Raw genomic sequence first — 16411 nt, 5'->3', positions numbered from 1 at the left:
CCTGTATGAAGATTTTAAGACCTTGTCCAAATCTTTACTAAAACTGGTGCACAAGGAAATTACATTGTTGTAGATTTTGATCTTCAAATCTAAATAATACAGCTTGGAATTAATGCCGGATCCAATTACAGAAGGCATCTTTACCAGTGAATATCCTCAGAGTTGGGTCTTCATTCATAATAGCAAACTTGGATCCAAGACTTGATTTCTGAGATGTGATATTTGTCCTACAATCAGACACCTGATGTGAACCCTGCCTTCAGCTCTGTGTTCCAGGGGAACATAAGAATCTTGAAAGTAAATATGACAGATTAGGGCAGTGGCTAGCATAGATATGGTCAGTGTTCACAAGAGCTTAATGATTTAATGAAGTCCCTCTGAACCTCAGGGTAAATAAAACTGTAGGGAGGCATCTTCACACTTTTTGCTCAAATACAGAGCCCATTCAGGAGTTATAAATAGGAAACTACAATACTCTACAGCTACAATACTAACCAGCTACAATACTCCCTTGGTCAGTGACACCTCTGGTGTGTGTGTGTGTCTGTTTCCTGCTCTTTCTGATTTTTTTTTTCTTTTGCCCTGAAATTTGTTTGCCTGTAAGATCGTGCTTCCCTGGTGGCTCAGTGGTAAAGAATCCACCTGCCAATGCAGGAGACAGGAGTTCAATCTATGGATCGGAGAGATCCCCTGGAGAAGACAATGACAACCCACTCCAGTATTCTTGCCTGGAGAATCCCATGGACAGAGGAGCCTGGCAGGCTAAAGTCCATGGGGTGGAATAGGACATGATTAGTGAGCACACGCTGAACTTACCTTGCTTGTTGAATTTCCTATTTATAATTTTTTTCCTGAAACTTCTTTCTGAAGCATTGATATGTTTAACTATTCTTCATTTGTACCACACAATTTTTTTAAAACCGCAGTATGAGATTTAAATTTTTTTATTTTTAAAGTATTTATTTATTTGACTATGCTGGGTCTTAGTTGAGGTGCATGGGATCTTTGATCTTTTAGTTGTGGCAGGCAGGATCTAGTTCCCTGACCACTGATCGAACCTGGGCTCCCTGCATTAGGAGCATGGCATTTTAATCACTAGACTACTGGGACGTTCTCACACCACACACTTTAATTCCTGTGTTAGATTTTAAGAAATTGGGTAGGTCAATCCACTTCATCATCGCTATTTTTCTTTTGTTATTTTTAAAGAATGACTTAGTTTTGTATGTTTGTTTGTTTGTATGTTTAGTTGACTGATGTTGAATTGAGTCTACACCTTTGAGGAAGTTTCAAATCTTGATGACATGTTATATCATCCCATCTAAGAACATGGAATTTAGTTCTGCTAATTTAAGATTTCTCTTATGCTATTTAATTGTTTTACTTTTTTATTTCCAGTACATTATTGACATAGTTTACTCCTAAAATTTTAAAGTGCTTATTCAAAGTATATTTTAAAAAATTTGCACATTTGTATAATATTTTATACAATATTATACTAAATAATATAAATTACTAGTGTATTGCTTCTAAAATATTTCAGTTTTATAGCAGAGCAGTTTCCTCTCTGTGATCTTTTTAAAGTCAGCCTTTGACACAGGGGTTTGTAAAGAAACGAGAAAGAGAGAGAGAAGATAAAATTTAAAGAAAAGAAGAAAGAAAAAAAGAAATTAAGAAATTTCAGTGGACTGTAACACATAAAATAATCTGTTTTGAAGAGGAATAATTTTTTTCCTGCCATTTTATTGAAAAAAATAGAAAAATATTGAATAGCTGTGTGCCTGGGGCTTCCTAGGTGGTGCAGTGGTAAAGAACCCATCTGCCAATGCAAAAGACACAGGTTCAATCCCTGGGTCAAGAAGATCCTCTTGAGTAGGAAATGGCAACCCACTCCAATATTCTTGCCTGGAAAATTCCATGGACAGAGGAGCCTGATGGGCTAGTCTATGGGGTCACAAAGAGTCAGACATGACTGAGCACACGCACTGTGTACCTGGGCTCATGTTAGTCTTTTTTCCTAATGAAATGAGATTGCTTCCAGTGTTTATCATCATATGAATCATATGTACTCTTGGAATATACCTTTGTTATGTTGTATTAATATTATTAAGATATACTGCTTGGGAATTCCCTGGTGGTCATGAGGTTAGGGATCCATGCTTCCATTGAAAAGGGTATGAGTTTGATCCCTGGTCGGCAAACTAAGATCCCACAAATCACAGGCGGGGCCAAAAAAAGAAAAAGATATATTGCTCAATTCAGCTTAGGTCCTTGATTCAAAAGGTTTCAAAAATTGAATTGGTATATAGAAAGATAATATTGGACAGAGAGTATTTGATCCAGTCGAGTGCAACATAAGACACTCAAACAGCTGTTTCTTGAAAATGCTATACTTTTGCATAAACAAAATAAACAACCCCCCCCAAATCAAGCAAGGATATGCTGTTTTGAATAATACAATCAGTGAGTTTAATATACTCTTTTAAACTCTTAAGTAGAGAATCTGCATTTCATGTTAAGTAATCTATTAAAGGCCATGTTAAAATAACTTTTGAGATGAAAATAATGACACCATTCATTTGTTTATTCATCTCTTCATGTAATAGTTATTAATTGACTGCCTACTAGAGGCAGATTGTTCTAGACCCTAGATATGGGTCGAAAACAAGGGAGACAAATCCCTACTTTCATAGCTCTCATGTTTCTATTGGAGGAAATCGTCTTCCTTCGATAGAAATAAGATAATCCAATGACATAATTTCAGGTGTTGTAAGTATTATGAGGGTTATACTGGGTGATTAAGAGAAACAAAGTTTAGGGATGGATTTTTTTTTCTTTTTTGGCCTCACGTGCTGCGAAGTTTTGGGGAACTTAGTCCCCTGACTGGTTTGAACCTGACCAGGGATTGAATCTGATCCCAAGCACTGGACTGCCAGGGAATTCCTCATGGATGGATTTTTATGTATGACATTAGAGTAGGATTTCCAGAAAGGAAATTTTAAAGAAATTCTGGTGGGAAATGTACTTCGCTTGACTTGAAGAAATTCATACATGTGTTCTGTTTCTCCCCAGGTTCCATGTATCTGAGCATAACCATCATACCCCAGCCAACGAAGGAATGATTTCTGTTGATGGGGCAATAGGGACGGTGATCCTCGCTCAGGTTGGAATAGGGACTGTGGGGAATGTCTCACTCCTTTGTCATTATATCTGCTCTCTTTTTAAGAGGCATGGATTGAGACCAATTGAGCAAATAATCAACCATCTTGCTTTAGCCAATACTTTGACCTTAATCTGTGGAGCAGTCTCTCCAACATTGGCAGCCTTTGAGATGAAGTATTTCCTAAGTGACATCGGATGTAAACTTGTCTTTTATTTTCACAGAGTGGCCTGGGGAACCTCTCTCAGCGTCACCTGCCTTTTGGGTGGCTTTCAGGCCTTAAGTATTAACCCCCCGAACTCCAAGTGGGCAGAACTCAAATTCAAATCCCAGAAGTATATTACTACTCCATGTATCCTGAGCTGGATGTTTCACTTGCTGGTCAATGTCATAGTTCCCATGAGAATGACTGGACAGAAGAATGGCAGAAATGTCAGTGTGAAATCAAATCTTGGCCATTGCTCTTGTCTGTCCATTAACACAATTACAGAATCAATCTGTTCAGTGATTTTCTCCTCTGTTGATGTTGTTTGTTTGGGATTCATGATATGGGTCAGTGGATCCATGATACTTTTCCTTCACAGGCACAAACAGCAAGTCCGATACATTCACAGCACTAGGCAACACTCCCCAGCATCCCCCGGGACCAGAGCCACAAAATCTATCATGTTACTTGTGAGCGCTTTTGTCGTCTTTTATTTTCTCTCTTCTGCCTTTGAGATGTATGCTTATCTTTTTGACAATCCACAGTTGTGGCTTGTGAACACCAGTGTGGTCCTAGCATCTAGTTTTCCAACCCTTAGTCCCTTTTTGCTCTTAAAGAGTAACACCCATGTCTCTAGCCTCTGCTCTTCCTGCTGAGGAAGTTGTAGAACTTACTCAATTGCTGACAGCATTATACTATTTTCATTCATCCATTTGTTGCCTCATTCTATGAAGTACCTTCTCTGAATCATTCATGTTTTAGACAGAGTAGTGGGCTGCTGCTGCTGCTGCTGTGTCGCTTCAGTCGTGTCCGACTCTGTGCGACCCCAACAGATGGCAGCCCACCAGGCTTCCCCGTCCCTGGGATTCTCCAGGCAAGAATACTGGAGTGGGTTGCCATTTCCTTCTCCACAGTAGTGGGCAGCAAGGGTATATGCTCCAATAAAGTCTGTAGGTGAATCTTGACATCAAATAAGCAATTATATGTAATTCCAGATGTACAGGTTTCTGCCATGAGGAGCTTGGGATAGTATGTTTCAGGATCTTGGAAGGCTTCCCTTTGCATCAGCAGTTTAGGCTACTTCCTGAATATTCTGGAGGATGTCGTCAGCCATAGAGGATATTCTAGGCAAATGGAAAATTATGTTGGAACACCATTTGCAAGAAGGAACACAGGACAAAGAACAAAGACTTCCCTGATGGTCCAGTGGTTAAGAATCCACCTTCCAATGCAGGAGATGCAGGCTGGATCCCTGGTTAGGGAACTAAGATCCCATATGTTGTTGTTGTTTGGTCACTAAGTCATGTCCCACTCTTTGCAACCCCATGGGCAGCAGCATGCCAGGCTTCCCTGTCCTTCACTATCTCCCAGAGTTTGCTCAGATTCATGTCCCTTGAGTCAGTGATACTATCCAACCATCTCATCCTCTGCCACCCCCTTCTCCTTTTGCCTTCAATTTTTCCCAGCATCAGGGTCTTTTCCAGTGAGTCGGCTCTTTGCATCAGGTGGTCAGAGTATTGGAGCTTCAGCTTCAGCATCAGTCCTTCTAATGAATATTCAGGGTTTATTTCCTTTAGTATTGACTGGTTTGATCTTGCAGTCCAAGGGACTCTCTCTCAAGAGTCTTCTCCAGCACTACAATTTAAAAGCATCCATTCTTCAGTGCTCAGCTTTCTTTATGGTCCAACTTTCACATCCATACATGACTACTGGAAAAACCATAGCTTTGACTATACAGACATTTGTCCCATATGCTTCAGAGCAACTAAGCCCGTGAGCCGCAACTACAGAGAAGCCCACACGCCACAATGAAGACCTTGCTCTCCACAACAAAAGATCCTGTGTGCTGCAGCTAATACCTGATGCAGCCAAAAATAAATAAATGAATTTGTTGTTGTTCACTGGCCAAGTAGTTTCTGACTTTGTGACACCATAGACTGTGGCCCCCCAGGCTCCTCTGTCCATTAGATTCTCCAGGCAAGAATACTGGAGTGGGTTGCCTTTTTCTTCTCCAGGGGATCTTTCTGACCCAGTGATCAAACCTTAGTCTCTTGTGTCTCCTGCATTGGCAGGTATTGGCAAGGGGTTTCTTTACTGCTGAGCCACCAGGGAAGCCCAAATCAATACATAAATATTTTTTTAAAAGAAGAACATACAAAGAACTGAAAGAAATTCTAAGTGCCTCATGTGCAAAGAACAAGAGAATTTGACATGAGCTGAAGTTATTGAGTTGGGGTCAGATAATAATTTGCCAGGCTTATAGATTGTGTTAAGAACAGGTACCATGGATCCCAATAGTAATTCTAGGCTTTAATCAAGAAGATAAAAAGATTAAATTTTTTTTTCTTATCAAGGAGAAAGAAGGCATTTAAGGATTTCTCCAGTTTGCCTCACAATTATAAGCATAGCCTTCTGAATGGAGCAGGAGTAAACTTGGGAAAAAGAATGAGGAGACTTTTGAGATAAACCAGATGAGAGAGGATGATGATTCTGATAAAGCTAATGAAATTCAATGTGCTGAAGGAGAACAGGGACTTGAGAACATTTCCTTAGAAGGAATGGAATTTGGTGACTGTTGTCATAAGGGGTGGTTTAAGGCTGATGTGGGCATTGAAGCTCAATTCTCTTAAGACTCGAGCAACCAGATTGGTTGTGGTGGTGTTTCTTGATATGGAGAAACTGGGGAATTTTTTGGGTGTAAAGATAGTGTGCATTCTTTTTCATACATGGAATGTGTTATGTCTCTAAGGCGTCTGCATTATGCACATGTCTAGTCATAGATCACACACATGTGCATATGAGTAGGGCTGCCAACAACATATGTTGGTGATAGAAGCTTTTGTTGTTGTTATTTAGTCACTAGTGGTGTCTGACTCTTTGCAACCTCATGGACTGTAGCCCACCAGGCTCGTCTGTCCATGGGATTTCTCAGGCAAGAATACTGGAGTGGGTTGCCATTTCCTCCTCCAGGGGATTCTCCTGGATCGGGGGTTGAACTCACATCTCCTGCATTAGCAGGTGGATTCTTACCACTGAGACACCGAGGAAGCCCAATAGGAGCTTTGGTAGTGTTGAAATAAGGGGAAAAAAAAATGAGTGTGGAGAGAATAGGCCTGAGACCTAGTAACAAATGGGGCCTCCCTGGCAGCTCAGAATCTGCCTGCAAAGTGGGAAATCTGGGTTTGATGCCTGGGTCAGGAGAAGGGAATGACTACCCACTCCAGTATTCTTGCCTGGAGAATTCCATGGACAGAGGAGCCTGACAGGCTACAGTCCATGGAGTCATGAAGAGGACAGGACTGAGCAACTGACACATACATGCTAGTAACAAGTAAGCTTCATTTGAAGACCAGGCACTTTCTGGTGGTCCAGGATTTAAGACTCTGACTACCAATGCAGGGGGCACAGGTGCCATTCCTGGTCAGAGAACTGAGGTCCCACGTGTTGCAGAGTGTAGCCAAAAATAAAGGAAAAAAAAAAAAAGATCAGATAGAGAAGGTGGAGCTCCACTTTCAGTTCCTTCTTTCATTTATTCATTCATTTTATCCAGAATATTCAATGATTCCTTACTGTATGTCAGTCACTTTTATAGGTGATATTGGATATAGTAATACATATGACAAGAAAAAACAACAGTCCTTATGGAATTTACATTCTACTGGAATTGACTGAAAATGTTAAATAAACAGATAACAGATAACTGAAATACTGTAGTATTTCAGTTTGTGGTTAAGTGCTCTGTTGAAAAGTATTGGATAGGAGAGGGAGAAGGAATGCCCTGAATGATTCAGCTTTTAAAAAACATTTATTTGTTTACTTCCTGGGTCTTATTTCAGCACGAGGGATCTTCAGTCTTCATTACAGCATTCAAACTCAGCTGTGGCATGTGATCTAGTTCCCTATTGTTGAATTGCTCAGTTGTGTCTGATTCTTTTCACCAGGCTTCCCTGTCCTTCACTGTCTCCCAGAGTTTGCTCAAATTCATGTTCATTGAGTTGGTGATGCCATCCAACCATCTCATCCTCTGTCCCTTCCTTCTTCTCTTGCCCTCAATCATTCCCAACATCAGAGTCTTTTCCAATGAGTCAGCTCTGGTGATCAAAGTATTGGACTCTCAGCTTCAGCATCAGTCCTTCCAATGAATACTCAGGGATCAGCCCAGGCTCCCTTCACTGGGAGTGCAGAGTCTTAGTCACTGGACTACCAGGGAAGTCTTGAGGATTCAGTTCCAAATACTCTGGTCAGGAGGTCCCTCCCTGAAACTGTGGTTTTGAAGAGTCCGGAATGACTTGAGGAAGGAAGTAATGTGTATAATCCATGATGTAAAGAGTGAGAGACTGAGGAAGGACCATTATTGGTGTGTTGAAGGGCTAGCAAGGTGACCAAGGTGGCTGCAGGGAGACAAGAATGAGCAAGTGGTAGGAGTTAAAGGGCCAGCTTATGTGTAGGGCTGTAGGTAGTGTAACTGTTTTGACTTTTATCCTAAAAGAGAAAGGAAGCCATCAGAGGGTTTTGAGTAGAGGAATGCGATGATCTGATTTTTAAACAAACGATGATGGTTTCCACCCCCCTATTCTTACAACTGCAGTTTTATTATAGTGAATGCAACTGGAAGATATGGAAGATATATGTGGTGTAAAGTATGTGTCTGTGAAGCGTACCCAGAGCTTCCATGCTTCCATTATTTTATTTATTTTATTTTTGGCTGCTTGCTCAGGCTTTTTGTCTCGTTGCAGCTGGTGAAGTTACCCTCTAGTCACGGGCTTCTCATGGCAGCGACTTCTCTTGTTGCAGAGCATGGGCTCAGTAGTTGCAGCTCCTGGGCTCTAGAGTATAGGCTCAATAGTTGTGGTGCACAGGCTTAGTTGCTCCTGAGCATGTGTAATCTTCCTGGGTCAGGGATTGAACCCATATCTTCTGCATTGGCAGGCGAATTCTTTACCATTGAGCCACCAGGGAAGCCACTATTTTAACTTTACTATTATTTAAAATATATATATAGTTAATGGCTGCACCAGGTCTTAGTTGCAGCACACGGGATCTTTGGTAGTTGCATTGCACAGGTGGGATCCATTTAGTTGCATTCAGACTCCTAGCTGTGGCATGTGGGATCTAATTCCCTGACCAGGGATGGAACCCGGGGCCCCTGAATTGCGGGTTTGCAGGCTTAGCCACGGGACCACCAAGGGGAGTCCCAATTGTGCTTGGTTTTATACCATATCAATTTAGCTAAGTTAGACTATGGTTCCAAGAGCTCCCTTCCTCAATGGTTTCCTGTTAGGCTTGGTCAGGGGCACGTTTATGCCATATTTACAAGTTGGAAGAGAAGCAGTGCCATATGTTCTGAAGGGCAGTGCTCCACGTTGCTGATCATCTGCTGGCTTGCCCTGCTGGCTCATGCCAGGTGCCCTCCTTCAGCTCCTCCTAGTGCTAGGCCAGCTGTGTGTGCTGTCCACGGCAGGGTGCGAACTTCCTCAGTCACTCACGTTGTAGAACTTGGAGGTTGCGAGACCCCAGCCAGGTTCCACTTTGTCTTCACTCCTTCCTACTTCACATCCAGCGTTCATACCCTGATTGCCGTCCACCCACCCTCCTACCCCCTCCCCACAGTAACCTCGGCCCACCGCTAGAGGCAGCAGCATCCCGTCCTCACCAGCACCAGCTCTTGCAACTTCAAAAGGTGTGATTTTTAAAAATTTGGAGGGCACCCTGAGGGGCATGAGGGATCTCACTTCCCTGGCCAGGGATCAAACCTGTGCCTGCTTGCTATGGAGGCGCAGAGTCCTAATTACCAGACCTCCCTCTTTTTAAAATTAATTAAATTGGAGGATAGTTGCTTTACAATGTTGTGTTAGTTTCTGCTGTAAAACAAAATCAATCAGCTCTAAGCATACATATATCCCCTCCCTTCTGAATCTCCCTCCCACCCCTCCTGTCCTTCACCGCCCTCTCGGTCATCACAGAGCAACAAGCTGAGCTCTGTGTTATACAGCAGCTTCCCGCTAGCTATCTGTTTCACACGTGATCGTGTGTATGTGTCAAAGCTATTCTCTCAGTTCATCACACCTTCCCCTTTGCCTGCCGTGTCCACAAGTCTGTTCTCTACATTCATGTCTCTATTCCTGCCCTGCAAATAGGTTCGTCTGTACCATTTTTTCTGGATTCTGCATACATGTGTTAATATATGATATTTGTTTTTCTCTTTCTGACTTCTCTCTGTATGACAGACTCAGGTTCATCCACATTTCTACGAATGACCCGGTTTCGTTCCTTTTTATGGCTAATATTCCACTGTGTAATAGACGCACCACGTCTTCTTTATCCATTCATCTGTCATCGGACATTCACGTTGTTTCCATGTCTTGGCCACTGTAGACAGTTCTGCAATGAATATTGTGGTACACGTGCCCTTTTGAATTATGGTTTTCCCAGGGTATGTGCCCAGAAGTGGGATTGCTGGGTCATAAGGTAGTTCTAGTTTTAGTTTTTTAAGGAACCTCCAGGCTGTTCTCCACAGTAGCTGTATCAGTTTACATTCCCACCAACAGTGCAAGAGGGTTCCCTTTTCTCCACACCCTCTCCAGCATTTATTGTTTGTAGGTTTTTTTGGATGATGGCCATTCCAGTTGGTATGAGTGATACCTCACTGTAGTTTTGATTTGCATTTCTCTAATAATTTGTGATGCTGAGCATCTTTTCACGTGCCTCTTGACCATCTGTATGTCATCTTTGGAGAGATGTCTATTTAGGTCTCCCACGCATTTTTTGATTGGGTTGTTTGTTTTTTTGATACTGAATTCCATGATCTGCCTATATATTTTGGAGATTAATCTTTTGTCCGTTGCTTCCTTTGCAAACATTTTCTACCATTTTGAAGGTTGTCTTTTCATCTTGTTTACGGTTTCCTTTGCTGTGCAAAAGCTTTTAATTAGGTCCTGTTTATGTTTTTCATTTTCATTATCCTAGGAGGTGGATCAGAAAAGATCTTGCTGTTGTTTATGTCAAAGAGTGTTTTTCCTGTGTTTCCCTCTAAGAGTTTTATAGTGTCCAGTCTTATATTTAAGTTTTTGACCCATTCTGAGTTTATTTTTGTATATGGTGTTAGATGGTATTCTAATTTCATTCTTTTACATATAGCCATGCAGTTTTCCCAGCACCACTTATTGAAGAGGCTTCTTTTCTCCATTATATTAATGTATTCCAATATATTCTTGCCTCCTTTGTCATTTGGGTGATCATAGATACATGGGTTTATCTCTGGGCTTTCTCTCCCATTCCATTGATTGATATTTCTATTTTTGTGCCACTTTCATACTGTCTTAATTACTGTAGCTTTGTAGTATAGTCTGAAGTCAGAGAACCTGATTCCCCCAGCTCTGTTTTTTTGTCTCAAGATTGCTTTGACTAATCAAGGTATTTTGTGTTTCCATACAAATTAAAAATTTTTTTGTTCTAGTTCTGTGAAAAAAGCCATTGGTAATTTGATTGGGATTACATTGAATGTGTAGATTGTCTTGGGTAGTATAGTCAATTTTAACAATATTGATTCTTTCAATCCAAGAACATGGGATATCTTTCTATCTGTTTTTGTCATCTTCCTAACCTATGCAATAAGGCAAGTGAAGGACAGAAAGGGAAATGAAAATGAAAAATGAACTTCATACATGTCTCAACTGTGTTCATAGAAAACTCTAAGTAACTTATCCATCAGAGGGCAGACAGAATGAAAACCACAATCATGAAAACTAACCAAACTGATCACATGGACCACAGCCTTGTCTAGCTCAATGAAACTATGAGCCATGCCGCGTAGGGCCACCCAAGATGGATGTGTCATGGCAGAGAGTTCTGACAAAACGTGGTCCACTGGAGAAGGGAATGGCAAACCACTTCAGTATTCTTGCCTTGAGAGCCCCATGAACAGTATGAAAAGGCAAAAGGGTATGACACTGAAAGATGAACTCCCTAGCTCAGTAGGTGCCCAATATGCTACTGGGAAAGAGTAGAGAAATAACTCCAGAAAGAATGAAGAGGTGGAGCCAAAGCAAAAACAACACCTAGTTGTGGATGTGACAGGTGATGGAAGTAAAGTCCAATGCTGTAAAGAGCAATATTACATATGAACCTGGAATGTTAGGTCCATGAATCAAGGCAGATTCAGTCAGTTCAGTTCAGTCACTCAGTCGTGTCCAACTTTGAGACCCCATGAATTGAAGCATGCCAGGCCTCCCTGTCCATCACCAACTCCCAGAGTTCACTCAAACTCACGTCCATCGAGTCGGTGATGCCATCCAGCCATCTCATCCTCTATCGTCCCCTTCTCCTCCTGCCCCCAATCCCTCCCAGCATCAGAGTCTTTTCCAATGAGTCAACTCTTCGCATGGGGTGGCAAAAGTATTGGAGTTTCAGCTTTAGCATCATTCCTTCCAAAGAACACCCAGGACTGATCACCTTTAGAATGGACTGGTTGGATCTCCTTGCAGTCCAAGGGACTCTCAGGAGTTTTCTCCAACACCACAGTTCAAAAGCATTAATTCTTCGGTGCTCAGCTTTCTTCACAGTCCAAGTCTCACATCCATACATGACCAGTGGAAAAACCATAGCCTTCAATAGACAGTCATTTGTTGGCAAAGTAATGTCTCTGCTTTTCAATATGCTATCTAGGTTGGTCATAACTTTCCTTCCAAGGAGTAAGCATCTTTTAATTTCATGGCTGCAGTCACCATCTGCAGTGATTTTGGAGCCCCCCAAAATAAAGTCTGACACTGTTTCCACTGTTTGCCCATCTATTTGCCATGAAGTGATGGGACCAGATGCCATGATCTTTGTTTTCTGAATGTTGAGCTTTAAGCCAACTTTTTCATTCTCCTCTTTCACTTTCATCAAGAGGCTTTTTAGTTCCTCTTCACTTTCTGCCATAAGGGTGGTGTCATCTGCATATCTGAGGTTATTGATATTTCTCCCGGCAATCTTGATTCTAGCTTGTGCTTCTTCCAGCCCAGCGTTTCGATTGGAAGTGGTCAAACAGGAGATGGTAAGAGTGAACATCAACATTTTAGAAATCATTGAACTAAAATGGACTGGAATGGGTGAATTTAACTCAGATGACCATTATATCTACTACTGCGGGCAGGAATCCCGTAGAAGAAATGGTGTAGCCATCATAATCAACAAAAGAATCCAAAATGCAGTACTTGGATGCAATCTCAAAAATGACAGAATGATCTCTGTTCATTTCCAAGGCAAACCATTCAATATCACAGTAATCCATGTCTATGCCCCAACCAGTAATGCTGAAGAAGCTGAAGTTGAACAGTTCTATGAAGACCTACAAGACCTTCTAGAACGAACATCCAAAAAAGATGTCTTCTTCATTATAGGGGACTGGAATGCAAAAGTAGGAAGTCAAGAGATACATGGAGTTATAGGTAAATTTGGCCTGTAGCACAAAATGAAGCAGGTCAAAGGCTAACAGAGTTTTGCCAAGAGAACACGCTGGTTATAGCAAATACCCTCTTTCATCTTCACAAGAGAAGACTTTACACATGGACATCACCAGATGGTCAATACCGAAATCAGATTGATTATATTCTTTGCAGCCAAAGATAGAGAAGCTCTATACAGTCAGCAAAAACAAGATCAGGAGCTGACTGTGGCTCAGATCATGAACTCCTTATTGCCAAATTCAGACTTAAATTGAAGGAACTAGGGAAAACCATTAGACCATTCAGGTATGACCTAAAGCAAATCCCTTGTGATTATTCAGTAGAAGTGACAAATAGATTCAAGGGATTAGATCTGATAGACAGAGTGCCTGAAGAACTATGGATGGAGGTTCGTGACATTGTACAGGAGGCAGTGATCAAGATCATCCCCAAGAAAAAGAAATGCAAAAAGGCAAAATGGTTGTCTGATGAGGCCTTACAGATAGCTGAGAAAAGAAGAGAAGCAAAAGGCAAAGGAGAAAAGGAAAGATATATCCATTTGAATGTAGAGTTCCAAAGAATAGCAAGGAGAGATAAGAAAGCCTTCCTCAGTGATCAGTGCAAAGAAATAGAGGAAAACAATAGAATGGGAAAGACTAGAGATCTCTTCAAGAAAATTAGAGATACCAAGGGAACATTTCATGCAAAGATGAGCACAGTAAAGGACAGAAATGGTATGGACCTAACAGAAGCAGAAGCTATTAAGAAAAGGTGGCAAGAATACACAGAACTATACAAAAAATCATGATCCAGATAACCACGATGGTGTGATCACTCACCTAGAGCCAGACATCCTGGAATGTGAAGTCAAGTGGGCCTTAGGAAGCATACTATGAACAAAGCTAGTGGAGGTGATGGAATTCCAGTTGAACTATTTCAAATCCTAAAAGATGATGCTGTGAAAGTGCTGCACTCAAAATGCCAGTAGAAAACTCAGCAGTGGCCACAGGACCGGAAAAGGTCAGTTTTCATTCCAATCCCAAAGAAAGGCAATGCCAAAGAATGTTCAAACTATCACACAATTGCGCTCATCTCACACGCTAGCAAAGTAATGCTCAAAATTCTCCAAGCCAAGCTTCAACAGTATGTGAACTGTGAACTTCCAGATGTTCAAGCTGGATTTAGGAAAGGCAGAGGAACCAGAAATCAAATTGCCAACATCCAGTGGATCATCAAAAAAGCAAGAGAGTTCCAGAAAAACATCTACTTTTGCTTTATTGACTATGCCAAAGCCTTTGACTGTGTGGATCATGACAAACTGGAAAATTCTGAAAGAGATGGGGATACCAGGCCACCTTAGCTGCCTCCTGAGGAATCTGTATGCAGGTCAGGAAGCAACAGTTAGAATTGGACATGGAACAACAGACTGGTTCCAAATCAGGAAAGGAGTACATCAAGGCTATATATTGTCACCCTGCTTATTTAACTTATATGCAGAGGACATCATGCGAAATGCCAGGCTGGATGAAGCACAAGCTGGAATCAAGATTGCCGGGAGAAATATCAATAACCTCAGATATGCAGATGACAACACCCTTATGGCAGAAATTGAAGAAGAACTAAAGAACCTCTTGATGAAAGTGAAAGAGGAGAGTGAAGAAGTTGGCTTAAAGCTCAACATTCAGAAAACTAAGCTCATGGCATCCAGTCCCATCACTTCATGGGAAATAGAAGGGGAAACAATGGAAACAGTGACAGACTTTATTTTCTTGGGCTCCAAAATCACTGCAGATGGTGACTGCAGCAATGAAATTAAAAGACTCTTGCTCCTTGGAAGAAAAGCTATGACCAACCTAGACAGCATATTAAAAAGCAGAGACATTACTTTGCTGACAAAGGTCCATATAGTCAAGGCTATGGTTTTTCCAGTAGTCATGTATGGATGTGAGAGTCGGACTATAAAGAAAGCTGAGGGCCCAAAAATTGATGCTTTAGAAGTGTGGTGTTGGAGAAGACTCGAGAGTCCCTTGGACTGCAAGGAGATCCAATCAGTCCATCCTAAAAGAAATCAGTCCTGAATATTCATTGGAAGGACTGATGCTGAAGCTGAAACTCCAATAGTTTGGCCACCTGATGCGACGAAATCAGGAAAAGACCCGGAGTCACTGGAAAAGACCCTGATTCTGAGAAAGACTGAAGGCAGGAGGACAGGGGAACAACAGAGGATAAGATGGTTGGATGGCATCACCAACACGATGGACATGAGTTTGAGCAGGCTCTGGGAGTTGGTGATGGACAGGGAGGCCTGGAGTGCTGCAGTCCATGGGGTCATGAAGAGTTGGACATGACTGAGCAACTGAACTGAACTGAACTGAATTTATTAAAAAAAAAAACCTTCTAGATCTAAATGAATTTATGGCAAGGATATCAAATATGTAGTCAATATATAAAAAATTCATTATATTTTATAGACAGATTGTTTATAGTTTTTAAAGAAGTTAATTACAAATCTAAAATCTTATCAAAGAAAAAGAAAACTATAATACTGCCTCACATATGATTAGAGATGGAAAAATTCTAAATAATATATTACCAAATGAACTTCAGCAGTATGAAAAAAATCACAGTATATTACAAGAATTGTTTAAAATTTAATTTTAAATAAAAACAAATCAAGGCACCAATAAACTTACTTCAAGAAACAAATAGAAACAAATCAATACATCAATAAATTTAAGGTGAAAAACATAAGATTTTATCAATAGATAACAAAATGGTCTTGGACAAAATTCAGCAGTCACTAGCAAACAAAGTAGGTATTCTCTGGTCCCCTACAAATATTGAAGGAAATTATTTACAGGCAACAAGGAGAATTTATCTCCAAATAGAGTGAACATTATAGTAAATGATTAAGTACTGGGACATTTCTAAATTCAGAGAAATTGATGACTGCAGTCCATCCTAAAGGAGATCAGTTATGGGTGTTCACTGGAAGGACTGATGCTAAAGCTGAAACTCCAATACTTTTGCCACCTCATGTGAAGAGTTGACTCATCGGAAAAGATTCTGATGCTGGGAGGGATTGGGGGCAGGAGGAGAAGGGGACGACAGAGGATGAGATGGCTGGATGGCATCACCGACTCGATGGACATGAGTTTGAATGAACTCCAGGAGTTGGTGATGGACAGGGAGGCCTAGCGTGCTGTGATTCATGGGGTCGCAAAGAGTCGGACATGACTGAGTGACTGAACTGAACTGAACTGAACCGATTACCATAATATTCAACTTTGTTCTGAAGAGTCTATCATAAGAAGAAAAGTAAATAAAGTAATAAGTATAAATATTACAAAATAAAATTATTATTATACAGATTATATAATTTATAACTTAGAAATCTTTCTTGTAAAAATAGAATAAGTGTTCAGTAGATAATAACTAATGCTATATTTAAGATAGGAGAAAATAATTGCAAATGAAGTGTCCAGAATACCATTCAAGCCTATTAGAAAACAAACAGAACAACAATAGTGGAGAAAGTCAAGAACAGGAAATTCAAAGTAAAGTAATAATGATTGGCCAAGAAACACATTTGAAAAATGCTCAACTGAAATTGAAATTTAT

The 16411-nt window shown here is 40.8% G+C and overlaps 1 long non-coding RNA gene across 1 annotated transcript in view; it reads left to right on the top strand.

Moving 5' to 3' along the window:
* LOC129632589 (uncharacterized) overlaps positions 1-16411 on the top strand; it is a 35009-nt gene that overhangs the window by 15240 nt on the left and 3358 nt on the right. The window contains exon 3 of the long non-coding RNA XR_008704596.1: positions 3073-3163. This is a non-coding gene — a long non-coding RNA (uncharacterized LOC129632589). The remainder of the gene's footprint in view (positions 1-3072; positions 3164-16411) is intronic.

The sequence above is a fragment of the Bubalus kerabau genome, chromosome 17 (assembly GCF_029407905.1).
Source record: "Bubalus kerabau isolate K-KA32 ecotype Philippines breed swamp buffalo chromosome 17, PCC_UOA_SB_1v2, whole genome shotgun sequence".
Lineage (NCBI taxonomy): Eukaryota > Metazoa > Chordata > Mammalia > Artiodactyla > Bovidae > Bubalus > Bubalus kerabau.
The sequence above is the reverse complement of the archived record's forward strand: the minus strand, read 5'-3'. Positions and strand labels throughout refer to the sequence as shown.